This window comes from Rhinopithecus roxellana, chromosome 1 (genome assembly GCF_007565055.1).
Source record: "Rhinopithecus roxellana isolate Shanxi Qingling chromosome 1, ASM756505v1, whole genome shotgun sequence".
Lineage (NCBI taxonomy): Eukaryota > Metazoa > Chordata > Mammalia > Primates > Cercopithecidae > Rhinopithecus > Rhinopithecus roxellana.
This window is the reverse complement of record NC_044549.1, coordinates 118,867,801-118,889,441: the sequence shown is the minus strand read 5'-3', so window position 1 is coordinate 118,889,441 and position 21,641 is coordinate 118,867,801. Positions and strand designations below refer to the sequence as shown.

Genomic DNA, 21,641 nt, shown 5'->3' with positions numbered 1-21,641 from the left:
ATAATTTTCTTGTGACATTTTTGTAATCTATCTGTGAGTGGCCCTGTTTCAAATACTGTATTGAGAGCCAGCTTATTACATCAAGAACTGTATGCCTTCTTTAGAGCCACAGAAAATCACCTTTTCCTTTTACAGAACAGAAGACCAAGATGGTAGAAGGGTTTTGAGCCCTAGGACAAGCAGACAAAAAGATAACTGTCCCAAAGGCAGTCTGTCTCCTTTCTAAACTGCTAAGCTTAAGGGCCTCCTAGGGAGGAAGAATTTAGGGCCTACATGAAAATTAACAGGTACTATTCAATGCATGAGAGAGTAAATATAGATAAAGTTTTCCAGGAGAATTGAATAAACTTCTACGACTTATAACAAAGTTAAAAATATAAGTGGCTTTCAAAAGGATAACAGACAAATCCATGGCAACAGAATCTTGGTGAGGAACAGCTGATGGTAGAAATGCTATCTCGTTTATGCTAAATGTTTAACCCTTACCAATGTGGGTAATGAATTCTAACATCCTACTGTGGCAATTAGTACTTCTTTTTCATCTCTTTTTCTCAACTGGAACTAACTAATCCTCCAGCCTCATACCAACTGTACTAAATCTATTCTACCAGAATTTGGTTTAAAAACAGTCATGTTCACCTATGTCTATAGCAAATCTCACATCATAATTTTGCCTTTCTTTACAAAAGTTTTAATATTTTAAGTGTCACCTTACTTAATTATAATACCTTTCATCCTATTTCATGGAAACTGAAGGTGAAATAATTTATTTTTCTTTTCTCAGCACAACTTAGAGGTGCTCTGAGGTGCTTAGTTGGACTATACATAGAAACCAAAACTCTTCAATTTTATTTTACAATTGTATCTTAGATTCTCAGTGAGATTCATAACAGATCTGTGGAGCAGAAACTAAAGTCAATTGGAGATCTATGTTTCTATCAATCAGTTATGGTAGGTGAGTAAGGAATCAAACTTCAAATGAACATTTTTGAGTGAAGTCCACCAAGTGACATTATACATCACCTCACTATAGTACCTTTGCTAACGTGCCTGAAAAATCAGTGTTCAGGGGTCCATATTGGAGCTCTATAATTTGAATCATAACAATTCATGATTTCATCAGGTGCTTTCTGTATTTTTAACTTGGCTTATCTATACTCAAACTCAACTATTCTTCAGCCTTTATATTGCTGACAATATTCCATACAATGAATATCTTCAAAGGAGAATCTCCATGCTTTGGAAGATACAAGGAAAGTGAAAATTCTCTTGTTAAAATTATATTTACATCTGGTGTTCTCAAGATTGATGCCTTTTCCAAGTTTAAAAAAAGGCTCTAACTTCTTATTAAACATTCCAATTAAATGTATTACTAAATCTACACTGTTCTCAATGGAAACCCCTGCATGAAGAGAGACCTTAGGATATAGCAGAGTTTGTGTGAGTAAAAAATCGTAGCACATAGTAGTTTTGTGACAATTTAGTTCATACTGCAGATGCTAGCAGACATTAACATTCAGTCTTAATGGTCAGGAGAATTGAAAGGAGAAAACTACACTCCAGGGAAGCCAGAGCCTCCTATAACTGGTCTGGCCCTTCAAGTTCTTCCTTGAGGAAGCGTCTACCCACACTCAGGCAAACTCATCTTTGGGCTACTGTTACTTTCAGACATAAATCCTTAACCATATAATTCAAGTATGCCCCTTCTAATATCCTGTGAGTTGGACAGCTTGCCCTCGATTTCCAGTAGCATATATTTTAGAATTTCTCTGTAAGAAAAAAGCTCCCACAATTTTTGACATTTCTTATCGTTCAAAGGCAATGATGAACAGCGTAGTTTTAGATGTGAAAAGCTGTAATAGATCTTCTGTAGAGCCTGAATCTATGAATCCCCAAATTTCTGCCCAGAAAGTCCCAGGACTCACTGGACAACCAGGTACCATAATTAAAGAAAAATTTAAGAATAAACAAATGACTGTACAAAAAGATTAGATGTATTACCACTTATCTGAAATACTTCCATACACTTTATCACAACATATTTAGTTATGATATTATTCTCAGTGACTCACAGCCATTCTCACTTACCAGACCATTGATGGAGAAGAGCCCAAGAAAAAAAAGCAAATTCACAAGATGGCCAGGGTTGTTATTTCATATGGAATAAGGTCAACATCTTGTTAATGGGCAAAGTATGCCTTCTTCGTTTAAGATTAAACACTGATGTCTTGGGAAGATACTTACTGTCATGAGGCATATTTGTTATTAGGTTATTCTGAAAGATACCATGTTAGTCCAAACTGAAGAAGAAAATGAACTAGAATAAAAGCATGTGGATCTATCTTCTCCTAGTTCTCTAAACCAAGTCATACTTCTCCATGCTAGAGAAAACCAGCTGGATTACACTCTGGCTGAAGCCTGAGGAGGCAGAGTTTAAAAGACACAGGAGGTGTTGGGGGCCAAATTAAGGGGTAGTAAAAAAGTAAAAGAAGAGTAACCCTTAAAAGGGAGCTCCTGGAAGAGTTTCTTTCATGGAGTTAGGGATGAAGGAGAACACTTTATGAAGGTTTCAATGTACAGCTCTTACCTCTCTCAACCCCGCTACCACACTACAAGAACATAAATTAATTAGACATGAAGCCAAAACCCCTAGTCCTCCTCCTGTACCCTGTGTAGGGACACTTACTAAGTCTTCAGTAAAAGAACCACTTAAACATTAATCAATGTTTAAAATATGTTAGGTCTAGTGAAGGCCACTTCCCAGTGGTATTCGGAAATGGGACAATATTTAATTCTAGGTGTGGTGGCTCTGCTAACCCCAAGAGCACTAACCCAAAAGAAAGAATCCCACAATCCTTCCTTCACAAGGATAAAAACAGCACCCTCACCTTTGGAAGGATGATGGTGATGATGATTATTAAAATCAGTTTGCTTTGAGGTGCTCACCACAGCTTACCAAGCCCTGCTCTAAGCTCTTCACAATACTTTACAATGAACTATTCATATTTAGTATTCACAAAAAATTCTATGAGGTAGATCCTATTGTTAATACCATTTAAAAGATGAGGAAATTGAGGCAAGAAGAGGTTAAGTACTTGCTTAAGGTCACAAAGCTAGTCAGTGGTAGAGAATTTGAACACAGTCCATGAATCTCTAGAACTCCTACTCTTGGTCCCTGTGTTATACTGCCTCTTTTGCTGTTGTTGACAAAAGTCCACTACAGCCATGTTACATTTGAGAGGACCAAATGCAATACTGAGGCTGAATTAAAGTCATACTCTGAGAAAGAATGCAGTTCATACCTATATCTTTTCAAAGATGGCTAGGAATAGAATTCTCTCTAAACAATTTACTTTCTTCTCGAAACAAAGCTTTGGACTTAAGCCACCTTCTCTGCTAACACATAAAATGCAGAGAGATGCACCTATCAAAGGTGCTTTGATTTCAGATTTACAAAAAACAACTAGACACTAGTTTCACACAGGAGAACAGAACGAGTATCTATTTTATATGTAATTTAAAGTTAACTTGTATTCTTTGCAGGGTACAGACCAAAACATGCCCCAATATATTAGGTTGGTGTAAAAGTCATTGCAGTTTTGCCATTAAAAGTAATGATTTTGGAGATTTTGTTTATTGTTGTTGTTGGGCTTTTCTCAACAACAGTAAATTAAAACCTCCGAAGCCATGACAATATAGAGCATGCCCATAAGGATGAAAAGAACTGAATAGCAGGTGTAAGAGACAGAATTCGAAGACTCAGAGAATTCCAACTACAAGAGACCTTAGTCAGACTCCAGAGGGCAAAGTCAAATGACTTTTACAAGGTCCCAAGTATGACTTGTGCAAGAATTCAAGGTTCCTGGCACCCAGCCCAGTGTTCATTCCAGTGTATCACACAACCTTCCTGAAACACAAACCACTAGACATATGGCAAAGAAGCAAGCGAGGGAGCTATGCCACATGAATGACCAGATTGTTGAGGAAAGAGGGGTGGGGGCTAGGAGTAAAGGCCTGAAGGATAATATGGTTTTACAGAAATCTATTTGCAAGTAGATACTGCGGTTACCAATGTGGCTGCTCAAGAGAAAGAACAACTGACTGACAGCAAGAACAAAGGCATGGACAGTCTCACAAAGAGAGACACAAGAGTCACAGTGCTTCGTGTATATCACGAATACACTTCATCAAGTTGAGACGAAGAATAACAGTGAGGAAAAGCCCACCATACACAAGGGCCCCTTTATTCTTGGGGCTTTCCTGTTTCACACACACTTTACCTGATGAAACATTAGACCTTCTGCTTCCATTTCTGTGGGATCCTTTTGATTTTTCCACATTTAACTAGCACATTTCATGACTATTTAGTGTTCCTATTTTTTTGCAAATTAATGTGCTGTGTACACTGATGACATATTCGGAAGTTAATGAAATCAGATGAAAATCGGTTAGATTAAAATTTCCCCATTTCTTCACTACCCTGTGTGCCACCTACTGTTCAGCCACGAAATACCGCAGCTCATGCATCAACAAAACTTCCTATTAATATTCTCTGAGGTGGAAAGACTCTATTAGACAGTTTTTTCCCTCCTGTCCTTTGCTTCCAACTGTGTTTAGCTTTGAAACCCTCTGACAAATGGCCATTATTCTCTGGGCTACTAAAAAATTTCTAAACTTTAGAGGAAATGCAGTTGGTCCAAAGCCCAAGGGAATAGGCTTGTTGAATTAAATGATAAATATATGCATTTAAGGTCATTAGAGACTTTATCTCCTGTGAAGGCTATATTTGTCAGATTGATATAATTTCTCTCAACTGAGTACTTAACTCCATCGGCCAACATTATTACAATTATTCCTTTCCCTTTAAGTGGGAGACTTCTGGCTAACAACACGTGTGCTCTTTCTGGTGCTGCTTCTTGAGCGATCAAGGCACACCTTTGTTTCATTTAGTATGCAATTTTCACCTCTGACCCAAGAAATGAGTCCTGGGCTTCCTGAACTTTATTGCCTGTTAATAGACTGCTGGCTCTCTTTTCAGCAGTAATAGAAATGGTGGAGAGGCATTTCATTTAAGAGGCTGGTAGACTGCAGCCTGAAAGACAATGTCAGAATTAAAAGTCAGCCTGACCGAAAAACCATATAAAGACCACAGTGACATGAAAGAGGAAGTTTTCCATATTCCACCACCAGATTGAACACTCAGTATATAAATAAGAACAGCATCCCAGATCTCATTATTTTCCCACCACACAATGGCAGACACTCTGAATGGTGCTAAGTGATTGATCTAGTAATTCATCTTCAACTTACACCTATCTACATATTTTGTTTCTCCTCATTAAACTGGAGACATCAGTGACAAACTTATGAAGTGGTAGTCTTTGGCTTCATAAAATACACACAGATGCTCATCAGAGGCTCTTTCCTGCCTGCTTCTTGGTGACACATGTTTATAATTTTGTCTGTATTGCATTTGCTGTGGTTTACTCTTAAGTACATCTGTTCAATTAAAATGGGAACGTGTGACATGGCCTGTACTCAGCAACTTTTGAGCTTGTTAATGAAATGTTCTAAGGTTCCTGCCTTAGCCCTTTATTTGCAAAAGGGTTTCATTCCACAGAGTTCCAGTGATTGAAAAGTAGAAATAAAAATACCCTTTAAAACACATACAAAGAAGTTGACTGTTTTGTTAATAGTTAAAAAAGGACATTATTACTGCATAAGGACATTATTTTACATGAAAAGACATTATTAAAAATGATTTATTGCCTCATGTTTGGAAACTTACAGGAAAAGTCTGATAATATATTAAACTTGTTTATTACAGCTTCATATAATTTTGAATAATACTACTTTTTCCTTTGACAAGTGCAATAAACTCTACTGGTATAGACATAGGTTGATTATCACGAGTCAACTGTGTGCTTAAAGAAACATGCCCAAACAATCAGCTTTTGACGGCTGCATCTCCAGTTATTTACACTCGCCATCATGGTAATAACTCACCATTTCTATATTAATAAGGCAGTGAAATTTATTATGATGGTATTGAAAAGTTATTAAGTACTGCATCCCAAGTGACAAAGTACCACAGCACTGTCACTATCCAAAAGCAGTTGCCCATTCATCACCTGCCTTTCCAGATGGTCCTGCATCTTTATCGCTCCCAGGTTGGTGACATCACCTGTTCACCCACTCAAAATTGATGATGAAAGCAAACAGATCTATCTTACTTACATTTACCAAATCAATTTAATTTTTACAGGCCATGGCTTAGTGACATATTGACTGTTTTCCTTAATGGCATCTACCGTATTTAATGCAAGGATGTCATCTTTGATTCCTGGCTCGCATAATGTGTCATTTCATAATAAATTTTTTCTAACATATTTACTTAATGGAAAGAATTATGATTGCTTGTCAGTTCTCTTATTAAACGTAATGATAATTCTTTTTCTTCTTGAGTGTCATCCATTGTGCAACAAATCTATTTTTATCTCTCCTCGTCTCTTACAGGAGATAATGACTTGGATATAAAGTAAGCTCTAGGCAAGTGCTAGACACACCACTGACCCTTCTCAATCCTGGGGCTCAATGTAAGGGATTTATCTTATTTATTTGTTACTACAGAAGAACTGTAGTCCTAAGGGATGCTCTAATTAACATATCAGCGATAGCTAAAGACGGATATGAAATAACATTGCAAAAGGATAACGGATGTAAAACAGATTTTTAACATTTCGCATGATGTTTAATCTTTACTTCCCTGGAGTAGTATAGTTGCTTCTCTTCAGCTAGTGACTGTATATCAAATGCATGTTAAAATACATATCTGCATTGTAAAAGTTAAGATGCAGGTACAGAGACTAGTCTACTGACTATCTGATACTCACATGTGACACCTCCTTTCCCCAGGTATGATTTATAGATCCCATCTGCTCCCCTTTGGAACAATTGCTCCTCTGACATGTGTCACCATGGCATTGTGGTACATTTGTATTACCTAAGGGAATTAGCAATTAGATTTACTTTTGGAGATGAAGGCAAAATGGTATCAAGCTTCTGTATTTCTATTTAATATCCATACTATTGGGTGTGTTCTGGGGCAATATCCCTGACTCATTCCTCACCAGTGCTTATACTCAGAGAGGTATGGGAGTCCAGAGGGAAAATCACTATGTGGCCTCCCTGCCCCCCAAGCCCCCACTTATGCAAGCAAGTAAAAGCAACATCAAATGAACTCCAAGTGACACTCTGAAGAGAAAAATTGGGAAAGGGTCTGCGACAAAGAAAGACTGAGTAATCTAAGGTGTGTGTTTCTATATCTTTAGATATTTTCTGCGACGAAGAAAGACTGAGTAATCTAAGGTTTGTGTTTCTATTTCTTTAGATATTTATCTATCAAGTATCTATTTTTTTAGATATCATGAGCCAGCCAAAGGAAGCCTTAGTAAGGTAAGGGACAGAGAGGACTAGAAAAGGTTAACTGGCTTCAGCCGTACACTGCTGACTTAGACTGACAGCAATTGCGTTCCTTCTCTTGCTATCTGGTTCTCTCAAACAGTGTTACTGTAGCTAATCTCTCCCCACCCTTCACTAAGGCTAGATGAGGTCTGGAATGACCTTCAGGTTTACCATGCCCTATACTGAACTGGTTGAGTCCTAGGATTGATGACTTCCTGGGGAGATTCCAGGAAGATGGAAGAACTCCACACAGAATCACTCTCCATCTGTGCTCCTACTGTTTAGTCTCAATCACATGAGCAAAAATTTATATGTCAACAACAGCACTCTCGGATGGCTTATATCCCTTTGGAAACCAGGTCCAGGATTTCCTACATCCCTATAATTGCAATAATACCACCTCAAACTAGGGAAAAAAAACTTGAGTTCAAAGCCAGGTAACCTGCTCCTACCTGTATCGTACGTTCACATAAGGAGACTCATATTCATCTGAAAAAAATGGTTCATGCTCATCTGTGATGAGTTTATACAATTCATTGGTTAGTCAGAGTCTTTCCCTTGGGTGAGGCTTCCAGGAAAACAGGGATTCAGGCCAGTAATGTTGTGAGACTAACAAGAAATACCTCTTTTTGAGGGCAGCTGGCCTCTGTGCCAGGGTGGAGATTCTATGCTGGCATCACACACCTGCTGAATTCCTACCACAAGAATCTAAACAACAAAAAAAGAAAAAGCAAATCATGCACACCTGTGGCTGCCAACCAGTGCGGTTTCATTGCCATGCCATGCACACCTGGGAAGCCTGTGAGGTCAGCTGCAGTGTCAGAGGAAAACAACACTGTCAGCCAGTTGGTAGGAGGCATAAAGCATCCACCTCCCATGGGTCTGTGACATGAACTTACTGGCCAATAGTCATAGAAAGTATATGCACATACATATTCTATGAAATGAAAACCCTAAGTGTAGGCATGGCAAGAATAAAAGAGGTTTCAGAGTAGAGGTTGAAACTGTAATTATCTGCTGCCCACTGTGCCCCCAGGAGGAAGGAGTCCTCCTGAATCAACTCTTAGGTCTTCCTTTATTAGCCAAATCCAGATGCTGGGTAACCCAGAGAATAGAAAAAGACTATATTGAATAAATGTCTCTGTATGACTGAAAAACTAGAAAGGCAGAATGCTGGATTATGAGGATAGTGAGAATTTTGAGAGAAGAGAGTCTGAAAGCAGCACCTGCTGGATGTGCGAGATACTGAAAGACTAAGAAAGTGAATTGCAGAGATATACAGGGAGAGTGAATTTAAGTTTTGCATAACATTAGACATGGAATTCCCCTGTGATGTTTCTGGAAGAGATGTGATTTGTTTTTTAATGTTTTAGTGGGGATGGGCAGAAGCTGATGGGCCTTAAACAAAGTTTTTTGTAGTTACTGCCAAGGTGTAACTATAAGGCACCCAGATTTATATGCTTACCTAAAGAAAGCATCAGGTATCAAGTACAGTACTGGTAGATTCCAAAATGGTGAATATTTAGAAGCAAGAAGGCATGTGTATTTGCCTGTGTGTGTCATAGGGGATGGTATACAAGATTGTGCAGTGTGGGTTCTGGACACATTGTTTCTGTATCAGGTGACATTCTATGGCTGACTTCCGAGGATTAGATTGAGAAGTACAAACAAATTATTTTCTGTATCTTCAGCAGCACTCTACTGGTGGAATAAAATCTGGTCTGAAAGCTGCTGGAATAAATGTTCACCAGTGTGATGGGGCTGGATTTGCAAGTCGTCTATTGGCAGTGGGTGGCATGAACAACAATAATACAATTAACTTTCAATTGTTCTTGAAGCTGTTTGTCTGGTTCCTGGGTATGCATTTCCCTCTGAGAAGATATCACTGAGATCTCCTTAGGTCACGTGGATCCAGCTCACACTATGCTGTGGAGCACCTCAGTGAGATAAGCTATTTCTATATAATGTTTGCTTTACCATCCACCAGTGCAAGCAAGTATCTTTTTTAAACAAAGGTACGGTCAAATTTCTTGTGCTTTATGAACATCTTTTATTGAATATCAACTTCAAAGATGGAGCTTTTGGTATCTATTTGCACATGTCTTTTCATATTATTCTTTGTCCTAATGATAGTCGACCAATTCTTGCCCTTTGTGATTTTTTAGCTTGACAATTCTACTAAATAACATGCAGAAAATAATCTTAAAAAGCACACAATATTTTACCTATCTTCAGTTTCGGTTACATCATGAAAGACCAAAAGAGGTTCTAGGGCAAAAGTGAGCATAGTATTTCTTTACTGAATTTGCCTATAGCTGAAATAATTCATTTTAAAAATTACTACCTTGGACAGAATTGTGTATAAAGAGAAGCATTTTATCAAAATGATTGTATGATTCTATCAATGTAAATAAACTTTGAGATGTTAAGATACTATGTCAATAAAAATTTTTATTTATCATTCAAATGGAATAGCGTACAGTTCCCCTCCTACTCCCCATTTTTTCATACTACCTACTCATCATTATTGGAACAAATTCTTTTCATGTTGCTACCTTCATTTGATGAACGAACTAGGGAGGAAAGAAGCGGAACCAACTCCTATCCTTCTGAGATAGATTTGAATTGGTTACTTCCTATTACTTTTCACTGCTTCTTAATTTATCTTCAAGGAAAATGCATAGAGAATAGAATATTCTGATGCAGTGGTCTCAATTAAGTATTCTGGAATATTAAGTATTATAAAGAATCTCTGTCCCTGGAATTGCCAAATCCTAGACAACTGTCAAAACTATTAAAAGAGGCTCTTCCTGAATATTTTTTGTGAGTTTTACTATTGAGTTAGTGGCTAAAGAGGGAAGCAATGATCATGCAAGTACTGGAGGTTAATAATAAGAAAGAAACTCATGAGGGTTTATTTTGTGATAAACAATTTATATGAGGTTTCCTAACCAGAAGAAGAATCACCTAACATTCCTTAGAAAAACGATTAATTAATTCACATTCAAATTCTGGTTGATCACCAAGGCAGACAGAGCAAAACAGAAGATACCTCATACTTGAGGAATTTTTCTTAAATTTGGACATCAGACTTTCCCACATCACCAACTACTCTTTGGAAGTATTACAGGTTGCCCAAATAGCAATAAGAGGAATAGACATGCTGGACTTCATTGATAACCTTTCATAGAAGAAAGAATAAGGCAAGCAAGCCTCATGGTATTGACAGAGCATATGTGAATGTAGGAAAGGGGGCAGCTGACCTTTCCATAAGAAGAAGGTCCCTCTTGAGCCCAGGTCAAAACCAGAGGTAGTCCATGGTGCTTCTGGAGGGTAAATGTCAATAAACTTGATTGCAGCTTTTTTTTTTTTTTTTTTTTTTTTTTTTTGAGACAGGGTCTTGCTTTGTTGCCCAGGCTGGAATGCATTAGGATGAATACAGCTCACTGCGTCCTTGACCTCCTGGGTTCAAACAATCTTTCTACCTCAGTCTCCCAAGTAGCTGGGACTACATGTATGTGTCACCATGCCAGGCTAATTTTTAATTTTTTTTTTTTTTGTAAAGGTGGGGTCTCACTATGTTGTCCAGGCTGGTCTCAAACTCCTGGGCTCAATTGATTCTCTCACCTCAGCCACCCAAAGTGCTGGAATTGCAGGCATGAGCCACCTCACCCAGCCCTTTTTTATTTCATTATATTCTAAGAGAATCTGTAATGTTTCCATGGGTATTAAGGACATTCAAACTCAGGGTCCCATTAATTAGTCCTCACTTCTCTTGGCATTTTCTCTGTTTTTAATTCCTCACAAGATAAAATTGAATATCCAAACTATATTTACTATTTTAAAAACAATATTGCAAAGACTTAATAAATACTTTGTAATGTGGGCTTTTATAGTAATACACAATTATTATTATATTACATTTCTCTTTCTTAACTATACATCAAAGACAACCTTTTTGATAGCTGGTAGTCTTCCTCTTCATTTTAGAACCATTTAGAATTTACTTCTTAGCTATCTAGTGTTAAGAGTATGCAACTTGTCAAGTGTGCTTGCTTTCTCATAAATAAATTAAACTTTTTCCCTGAAATAAATGCAAACCAGTCAAAATTCATTTTGTGCCCAAGCTGACCTAAAGGGACCTAGGGGAGAAATATTGTTATTCAAAGACATCTAGTGCAACTGGCATAAAAACATACACATAGACCGATGGAACAGAATAGAAAGCCGAGAAACAAAGCCACACATATACAGCCAACAGATCTTCAAGAAAGGTGCCAACAACACATAATGGGGAAAGGATAGTCTCTTCAATAAATGATGCTGAGAAAACTGAATATCTAACTCCAAAAAATAAAATTTGATCCTTACTTATCACACACCATACAAAAAACTCAACTCAAAATGGACTAAAGACTTAAACCTACAACCTGAAATCATAAAACTTACAGAGGAAACTACAGGAGAAAAACTCCATGACATTAGTCTTGGCAATAATACTTTTTAATATGACCCCAAAAGCATAGGCAATAAAAGCAAAAATAAACATGTGGGACTACATCTAACTAAAAAGTTTCTGCAAAGTAAAGGGAACAATCAACAAAAACAAAGAAAACCTATGGAATGTGAGAAAATATTTGCAAACCATCTGTCTGGCAAGGGGCCAATATACAAAAATATATGAGGAACTCATACAACTCAATAGCAAAAAACATTAATAATAAAATAACTCAATTTAAATATGAGCAAAGGACCTGAATAAATGTTTTTTCAAAGAAGACATACAATCACCAACAAGTATATCAAATAATACTGAGTATCACTAATCATCATGGAAATGCAAATCAAAAAACCACAATGAGATATAACCTCTCAACTGTTAGAATGACTGTTATTGGCAAAGATGTGGAGAAAAGGGGCTCTTCATATACAGTTGGTAGGAATTTAAACTGGAATACGCATTAGGGAACACAGTATAGAGAGTCCTCAAAAAATTAAAAATACAACTCCCTTATGATCCAGCAATCACACTTCTGTGTATATTTCCAAAGTAAATAAAATAACCATCTCAAAGAGACATCTGCACTCACATAGTCATTGATTGCAACATTATCAACAGTAGCCAAAATATAGAAAAAACCTAAGTGCGATGGATGAATGATTTTAAAATGTGGTACATACACAATGGAATACTATTCAGCTTTTTAAAAGAAAAAAACCCTGCCATTTGGGACAATGTGAACAAACCTGGAGGATATCATGCTAAGTGAAATAAGTCAAACACAAAAAGACAAATACTGCATGATTGTACTTACATGTGGAATCTAAAGTAAAAAATGATAGAAACAGAGAGTAGAATGGTTGTTCTCAAGAACAAGGAGGTAGAGGAAATGGGGAAATGTTGGTTAAAAGGTACAAACTGGCACTTGTAAGATGAATAAATTCTGGAGACCTAATATACAGCATTGTGTCTATAGTTAATAATAATGTATTGTATACCTGAAATTTGCTAAGGGAGTAGATCTTAAGTATTTTCACTACACACACACACAGATACACACACACACACACACACCACACACAAAGGTAACTACATGAGGTGATGGGTATCTTAATTAGCTTGATTGTAGTAGTCATTTTACAATGTATACACATATCAAAACATCACGTTGTACACCTTGAATGTATACAATTATTATTTGCCAATTATACCTCAATAAAGCCAAAAAATAAAAAATAAAACAAACACAAGAAATCCATTGCATATCTCTAAAATCTCAAATTATTTCATTCTTCTTCATTATCAAGCATACATTATTTGTCAGCCTCCTGACGCTGACCACAGTTGTTAGGTATCTTAAAAGTGCAATGTTGTTGTTGTTGCCATTTTAATGAATATTCATGTCTTAGTTAACATAGATTGCATGTTTCAATATGTAAGGTGTCACTGAAGAATCTAAAACAAACTTAAAAGTGTGAGAACTATATATTTTTAAAATGACTCAAGGAAGCACATCTTCATTGTAATATCGCATTTTAGGATTACATTGTTGGAACATAATGTATTGCCCAAGCATTGCTTCAAAATTAGTTAATGAATTTCTGACTCCAGTATAATCTGTTTCCACTATTCCTTTCCACCTATTTAAACAGAACATAAGAGATATGCACTCTCTACTCACATCATTATGTTCTATGCGTAAATGTATGTATCTTTGAAAGAAGAAAAGCTAAGTTCACAGCCAGTATTTTAACTGATTAAACTAATTTGGAGCAATGCTGAGTGAGATTAACACAACGCTGGGTCTGGCATATGATAGGTGCATCATCAACAGACTTATACTTGCAGAGTTTTGTAATGTTCAATGATAATAAAGATAGGCAAAAAAAAAAAAATGTGCTGCAAAGCAATATTTTAAAGAAGCAAAACTTGTTACTTACAAACTAAGCCACCTAAATTGTTCTTTGGCATAAAAAAAGAAGTTTGTGATCTCTCCTGAATCCTCCTTTTCATTGTTAATTAGGAAATGGTGAGTGCTTCCATTTCAGACAAACCCAGCATCAAATAATTAGACCATCCAGGGATAACTGAACTTCTAGGAAACAAGAAATTGGAAAAAGAGCAATAACTTACAAAATCAATCAATAAAATATAATAATTGGCCTTTGCCCTATCTAATAACCCTATGCTAGGTCTGCATTTTAGCCAAACTGCTGCAGCTGTCGTCTTGTTAACATTTATTGGGTTCTTCTACCAGTTCAGTGCTAAGCTCCTAACACACAATGTTACATTTTACCCTTATAACAGCTTCAATTGGTTAGATACAGCTATTATTCCTACGTGACATGTAAATAAACTGAGGGGCAGATAATTAATTAAAATTTTCCTAATCACTCAAGCCCACAGGACACCTGAGGAGGACTTGAGCCCAGGAAGTCTCACTCCAGAAGAAGCCTGTTTCTCACTGCTCCGCATGCAGTTACGATGTTATTACATTGTGGCCACTTTTAGAAGGAAACATGACAAAAACCTCATCTTAAACTGACAGAACTCTAAAAAATTATTTTCCACTCAGTAATTCTAAATCAATCAGTAACTCTAAAGTTCATAACCTGAGAAAAAGCTTTCTATCACTAATTATTTTCAAGTCCTTTAGACAAGCACATTCCAAGTCTTTAAAGATCTTTTTGTTGGAGAGAAGTCACATGCATTGTGAGGTGGCAGTTGCTGCCAAACTCTAATATTATTTTTAAAGTTTCTCTTGGTTGGATAAATACTGGTTTGAGAGAAAATCATACAAATGATGTTTCTGGTATCTATAGCTTATTTTTACCAGACCATATATCTTGGTCTATAAATTATGTTTTCAAAAGCATCTTATTTCTCTAACATATGAACAAAGGATTTTCCAAAGTACCTTACTTGGGAAATATATTCAATTTTTTAATTACTTAAAGTTCAGAAAAATGGCCCCTATTTATAATGTTATCTTTGATCTTTCTCTTTTAAAAATTTTCTTTGGGCCGGGCGCGGTGGCTCAAGCCTGTAATCCCAGCACTTTGGGAGGCCGAGACGGGCGGATCACGAAGGTCAGGAGATCGAGACCATCCTGGCTAACACGGTGAAACCCCGTCTCTACTAAAAATACAAAAACTAGCCGGGCGAGGTGGCGGGCGCCTGTCCCAGCTACTCGGGAGGCTGAGGCAGGAGAATGGCGTAAACCCGGAAGGCGGAGCTTGCAGTGAGCTGAGATCCGGCCACTGCACTCTAGTCCGGGCGACAGAGCGAGACTCTGCCTCAAAAAAAAAAAAAAAAAAAAAAAAAAAAAAAAAAAAAATTTCTTTGAAGAGACTTCCACATTTCTCGACTCAATTCTGATTATATAACAACTAATGACATGGGGCAGTTTTTCCTTAAGTTTTTATTTTTATTTTTAATTTTTGTAAGTACATAGTAGGCATATAAATTCATATTTTGATAGAGGCATGCTATGCATAATAATCACATCATGGAAAATGGGGTTTCATGAGGCAGTTATTATTGACTCATTGACCAAATAAAAAGCAGAGACCAATCAATCGGAGTAGTTTCCCTAGAATCACACAGTTAGTAACAGAAGCAAGACTAGATTACACATGTCTAAATTCCAGATTCTAGATTTTTCCATGGACTATCTCAGCTCTCATTCCTTGCCTCCACTTTCAGAGTCACATAATCCTATACTGATCCATCCACTCTTTCATTTATCCATTCATTCACTCATTCATCTACTGAACAATTATTTGTTGAATGTCTGTGTTATAGACTGAATGTGTGTGTCCTCCTAAAATTCATATGTTGAAGCCCTAACCTCCATTAGGACTATATTTGGAAATAGGGCCATTAAGATGTAATTAGCCGGGCGCAGTGGCTCACCCCTGTAATCCCAGAACTTTGGGAGGCCGAGGCGGGTGGATCATGAGGTCAGGAGATCGAGACCATCCTGGCTAACATGGTGAAACCCCATCTCTACTAAAAATGCAAAAAATTAGCCCAGCGTGGTGGTGGGCGCCTGTAGTCCCAGCTACTCGGGAGGCTGAGGCAGGAGAATGGCGTGAACCCGGGAGGCAGAGATTGCAGTGAGCCGAGATCACGCCATTGCACTCCAGCCTGGGCAACTGAGCGAGACTCCATCTCAAAAACAAACAAACAAACAAAAAAGATGTAACTAAGGTTAAATAAGGTCACAAGAGTGGGTCCCCAATCCAATAGGATTAGTGTCCTTATATTAATAAGGAGAGATAGCAGAGAGCTTGTTTTCTGTCTCTCTCTCCACTGCCCCAACCCTCTGTCTGCTTATGCACACCAAACGAAGGCTATATGAGGGTGCAATGAGAAGACAGCTGTCTGCAAGCATGGAGGAGAGCCCTCACCAGAAACCAAAGCAGTTGGAATTTTGATCTTGAACTTCTAGCCTCCAGAATTGTGTGAATATAAATTTCTATTGTTTAAGCCACCCAGTTTATGGTATTTTGTTACGGTAGCCCAAGCTGACTGATACAGCCTGCTTATTTCATTCAATGGTACTATTTTCAGAATAGTGCCAGAGGGATTAAAAAAATATATATGAAACACAATCAAGACATTACACTAGGAGAATATACATTTGCAAGCTCTTAAGAACTCTTGCTTTGTTAGGGAAGCTATGTAAATAATCTGGATACTACATAATGTTTTAGTGTTTTTAGCCCAAGAAGTTCACACCAGAAGCCTGCTTTCTATTGCTCTGCGTGCAGTTCCCATGTTGTCTCATAATGGCCATCTTTAGAAGAAAACATAAGAAAACCCTCTTCTTTAGTAAGTGGATCCACCTTTCTTGGTGGGACAAAATTTAGGTAGTAATTAATTGTGATTAGAAAGAAAGTGGGGCTGGGCATGGTGGCTCACACTTTTAATCCCAGCACTTTGGGGAGCCCAAGGTAGGAGGATCACTTGAGGAAGGAGTTTGAGACCATCCTGGGCAACATAGGGAGACCCCATCTCTACAAAAGATTTTTTTTTTTTTTTTAAGTAGTGAGTCATGGTCGTACACATCTGTAGTCCTAGCTACTTGGGAATCTGAGGCCGAAAAATGGCTTTAGCCCAGCAATGAGCTTTGATCACACCACCAAACTACTCCAGCCTGTATGACGTAGACAAAGGGAGACCCTGTCTCTAAAGAAAAGAAGAGGAAGAAAGACAGGTCATAGATAATATCATGGAAGAAGCAAACTTGAGGAATGCATAGAAACTTGCTAAGGATGGGGAGGAAAACAGTTTCCCAGGTAGAAAGAACAGTGGGTATACAGCTAAAGCAGGGTTTAGAGGGAAATTTGTAACACTAAATGCCCACAGGAGAAAGTGGGAAAGATCTAAAATCGACACCTTAACATCACAATTAAAAGAACTAGAGAAGCAAGAGCAAACGAATTCAAAAGCTAGCAGAAGACAAGAAATAATCTAAGATCAGAGCAGAACTGAAGGAGATAGAAACATGAAAAATCCTTCGAAAAAAACCCAATGAATCCAGGAGCTGTTTTTTTTTTTTTTTTTTTTAATTGACAAAATAGATAGACCACTAGCCAGACTAATAAAGAAGAAAAGAGAGGAGAATCAAGTAGACACAATAAAAAATGATAAAGGGCATATCACACTAATCCCACAGAAATACAAACTACCATCAGAGATACTATAAACACCTCCACTCAAATAAACTAGAAAATCTACAAGAAATGAATAAATTCCTGGACACATACACCCTCCAAAGACTAAACCAGGAAGAAGTCAAATCCCTGAATCCACCAATAACAAGTTCTGAAATTGAGGCAGTAATTAATAGTCTGTCAACCAAAAAAAGCCCAGGACCAGACAGATTCACAGCTGAATTCTACCAGAGATACAAAGAGGAGCTGGTACCAATACTTATGAAATTATTCCAAACAATGGAAAAAGATGGACTCCTCCCTAACTCTTTTTATGAGGCCAGCATCATCCTCATACCAAAACCTGGCAGAGACACAACTAAAAAAGAAAATTTCAGGCCACTATCCTTGACGAACGTCAGTGCAAAAATCCTCAATAAAATACTGGCAAACCGAATCCAGCAGCACATCAAAAAGCTTATCCACCATGATCAAGTCGGCTTCATCCCTGGGATGCAAGGCTGGATCAACATATGCAAATCAATAAATGTAATCCATCACATAAACAGAACCAATGACAAAAACCACGGGATTATCTCAATAGATGCAGAAAAGGCCTTCGATAAAATTCAACACTCCTTCATGATAAAAACTCTCAGTAAACTAGGTATGGATGGAACGTATCTCAAAATAATAAGGGCTATTTATGACAAACCCACAGCCAATATCATAATGAATGGACAAAAGCCGGAAGCATTCCCTTGAAAACTGGTACAAGACAAGGATGCCCTCTCTCACCACTCCTATTCAACATAGTATTGGAGTTCTGGCCAGGGCAATCAGGCAAGAGAAAGAAAGAGTATACAAATAGGAAGAAAGGAATTTGAATGGTCTCTGTTTGCAGATAACATGATTATATATTTAGAAAATTCCATCATCTCAGCCCAAAAACTCCTTAAGATGAAAAGCAACTTCATCAAAGTCTCAGGATGCAACATCAATGTGCAAAAATTACAAACATTCCTATACAACAATAATAGAAAAACAGAGAGCCAAATCGTGAGTGAACTCCCGTTCACAATTGCTACAAAATGAATAAAATATCTAGAAATACTACTTGCAAGGGATGTGAAGGACCTCTTCAAGGAGAACTACAAGCCACTGCTTAAGAAAATAAGAGAGGACACAAGCAAATGGAAAAATATGCCATGCTTATGAATAGGAAGAATCAGTATCATGAAACTGGCCATACTGCTCAAAGTAATTTATAGAGAGAGAAAGAGAGAGAAAAAGAGAGAAGGAAGGAAGGAAGGAAGGAAGGAAGGAAGGAAGGAAGGAAGGAAGGAAGGAAGGAAGGAAGGAAGGAAGGAAGGAGGGAGGGAGGGAGGGAGGGAGGGAGGGAGGGAGGGAGGGGAGGAAGGAAAGAAAGAAAGAAAGAAAGAAAGAAAGAAAGAAAGAAAGAAAGAAAGAAAGAAAGAAAGAAAGAAAGAAAGAAAGAAAGAAAGAAAGAAAGAAAGAAAGAGAGAGAGAAAGAAAGAGAGTATAAAGTTAGGGGACTTAATACAATATGGAAACCATAAATTAGACATGGTTGATGTAGGAGAGAAATGTGTAAAAATGACACATTTTTTTGGACTGAACAACTAGATAGATGGCAATGGAATTTATTAAAACAGGGAATGTATAAGAAGAAAAGAGCAAGGGTCCTACTAGAGACAGCAATGATTTGTTCAGTTATGATAGGCTGAGTTTCCATTGGCGGAACATTTAATGCAGAATCTGATGCACAGTAGTCCCTCAACAATTGTTTGCTGAACATGGATTTTCTCTGTATTAATTTGAGAGGATGCCTAAGAGGTTTCTTTTCTCCTTCATCATTTTTTTCAAAAATAAAGGCATATGAAAAGGAGAGGTCACACCAGTTAATCACAAGTATCTCTAACTAAATAGGAGGAAAACCAGCTAGAGTTGAGAAAAAGATGACATGCGGACAATTAAAAGTCATCCTGCAGGGGTTGAGTGAGATGCCTTTGAGAAAGTGCCCTTGCTAATCATGATTGGGTTTTGTATTAACTAGGTAAGATTAAAAGGAAAAAAAAAAAAAACCTAAGAAGAATCAAGAATCAAAAACTCAATTGCCTCCTCTGTGGAAAACAAGTTTGCCAAAATTACAAACAGTCATTTCTTTGGTTTTTTTCATAATACCTAAAGAGTAGACAAGCCACATTCTCAAAAGGAAGGGTAATCGTTAAAATGATGGGAAAAACTACTGAATTGGTCATCATCCTGAATTCTTGAAGGAGAAAGAGGAGAAAGGGAATATGTGATCTTCGGCCAAAAAGTCAGGAACTATTTTATAAAGGTGTCTTGAATTCCAAGCAATAAAAACAACTCAGTTTTGAGATAATGAAAAGAATCATTTTACATTTCTCAAGATAAATATTTGCCAGTGTATATGTTGAAGACATTTCACTCCAAGGAGAAAAAATAATTATTTTTGAATTTCCTCCAAATGCAGAATTTTCCCCAGGTTCATCCACCAATCCATAGGCATTATGTTTAAAAAGGCACAGTCCTGCATTTACCAAGCCTGTAATTGAAAAATGATTTCATTATTAAGCTGTGGTTTATTCCAAGCCTTCTGGATAATCTTGATGAGTATTGCACTTGTTGCTTAACTCTGGAGATTTTGTAATAAAAGTTTAATGAGTTACTTATTATTAGAATGTTTATAGCCATTATTTTAAGGTGAACAATAATGACGTAAAGTTTGTACGCATTTGGTTTAAAACGTATTCAACTCACATATCAGTTAATGCTACAGTGATTTTTAAAAACTCTCTTATCAGTACACGTGTCTAAAGGCAATGCAGCTAAACCTCAGCTTTACTGGGGCTATGGTTAAGAACGAAACTAAGGAAGGATTTCTCACTTGAATCATGTGAAAGCCAGATCCTGGCATTTCAGAATTTGAACAAGAATTGCTTTTATTATGGCATTTTGAACAGATTTCACAAAAGGATACATATAAAGCAAGAGGACAAAAAGTTGAAATTAAGTCCTGAAGGCACTGAATATTCATTTCTATTTAAAAGCTAACCAGATATTCTATTAATGATCATAAATATTAAGGAAACATACCAAAATAAATCTAGTTTATCTGATTTCTGTCTACTGAAATGCTATGAAACCAAAGGTCAATCACATCTCTAAAAAAGATCTTACCCCTGCAGAAACTGTCTACAAGTTTTTCAGATAGAGACAAGATTTTCCAGAAATTATGATGCTATGAGTCAAGCACAAAAGTTTTCCAACTACAGAAATAAATGGAAAGTATATATATCTACTGAGTCTGTATAAAACTTATACTCAGAAGAATAACATAGTTACCTTTATTGAAATAAATTTAATTTAGATTCTTAAATCAGACTATAACTTCTAATTCTTAGATGTTGCCAAATGGAATTTATGGAAAATATGGCTGAAACAAAGGACTAATTTTCATAACCATTTTGTGTGCTGTTTTGATGTACAAATTACTCATTAAATCATTTGAATATAAAGAGCCATAACATAATTCAGTGATGAGCACAGTGCTGACATTCTGAAAGCATGTATAATTAAAGCAGGGTTATCAAAAGAGAGGCAAAATGTATTAGAAGAACATACCACAAAATGAAAATAAAACCAAATTAACTCATAGCCACAAAATCGAGAAAACAAATGTTTTCCTCCAATCCTCCAACTCCCCACCCCAAAAAAGATAAAATGCAATAAACATGTCATATGATTACACTTGTTTGCTAATGCCACATGCTACATATGATCATAGCCAATGTTTCCAAACATTAACTATAAAATCGTATCTTCTTCCTTTAGTATTTTTTCAAATAAATACTATTCTTTGACCATATATTAAGTTGGGTTGCCTCCTATCATGCTATACCTTTAATCAATACATTGTTTCTATTAAGAAGTGAGATTGTAAAGGAAGCTTATTTATTTATTTATTTATT

At 36.9% G+C, this 21,641-nt stretch overlaps 1 protein-coding gene across 7 annotated transcripts in view; it reads right to left on the bottom strand.

Moving 5' to 3' along the window:
* Positions 1 to 21,641, bottom strand: part of MECOM (MDS1 and EVI1 complex locus) — a 622,387-nt gene that overhangs the window by 282,158 nt on the left and 318,588 nt on the right. The gene's annotated exons all lie outside the window — the stretch shown is intronic.